The following is a 337-nucleotide window of genomic DNA, read 5'->3' as shown; positions in this document are numbered from 1 at the left end:
CCTAATCCTCCGATCTGTAGTTAATCGGCGCCGCCCCCCCCCCCCCAATCTCTGCTCTTGCTCTTTCCCTTTACGTTGCCCTCTTTCCCAAATTGTGCATCTTGCCTTCCCCTTCTCCTCCCCAATCTCCGATCTTTTCATCGTATTCCTCACTCCCCGATCTGTACGCCCCTTCCTTAATCTCTTCCCCTCCCCCAGTTCCCCCAATCCTTCGCTTCTTCCTTTCCCCTCGAGTCTTGTCCTTAACCCCCCCCCCCCCGCTTTAGCTCGACCAGACCGCCCCCCTTCCCACAACCCCATGAGTGGGTGGGTTGATTGAACTGCTAATGGGAGCTTC

Source organism: Penaeus monodon, chromosome 29 (genome assembly GCF_015228065.2).
Source record: "Penaeus monodon isolate SGIC_2016 chromosome 29, NSTDA_Pmon_1, whole genome shotgun sequence".
Lineage (NCBI taxonomy): Eukaryota > Metazoa > Arthropoda > Malacostraca > Decapoda > Penaeidae > Penaeus > Penaeus monodon.
Note: the sequence above shows the minus strand (reverse complement) of the source record.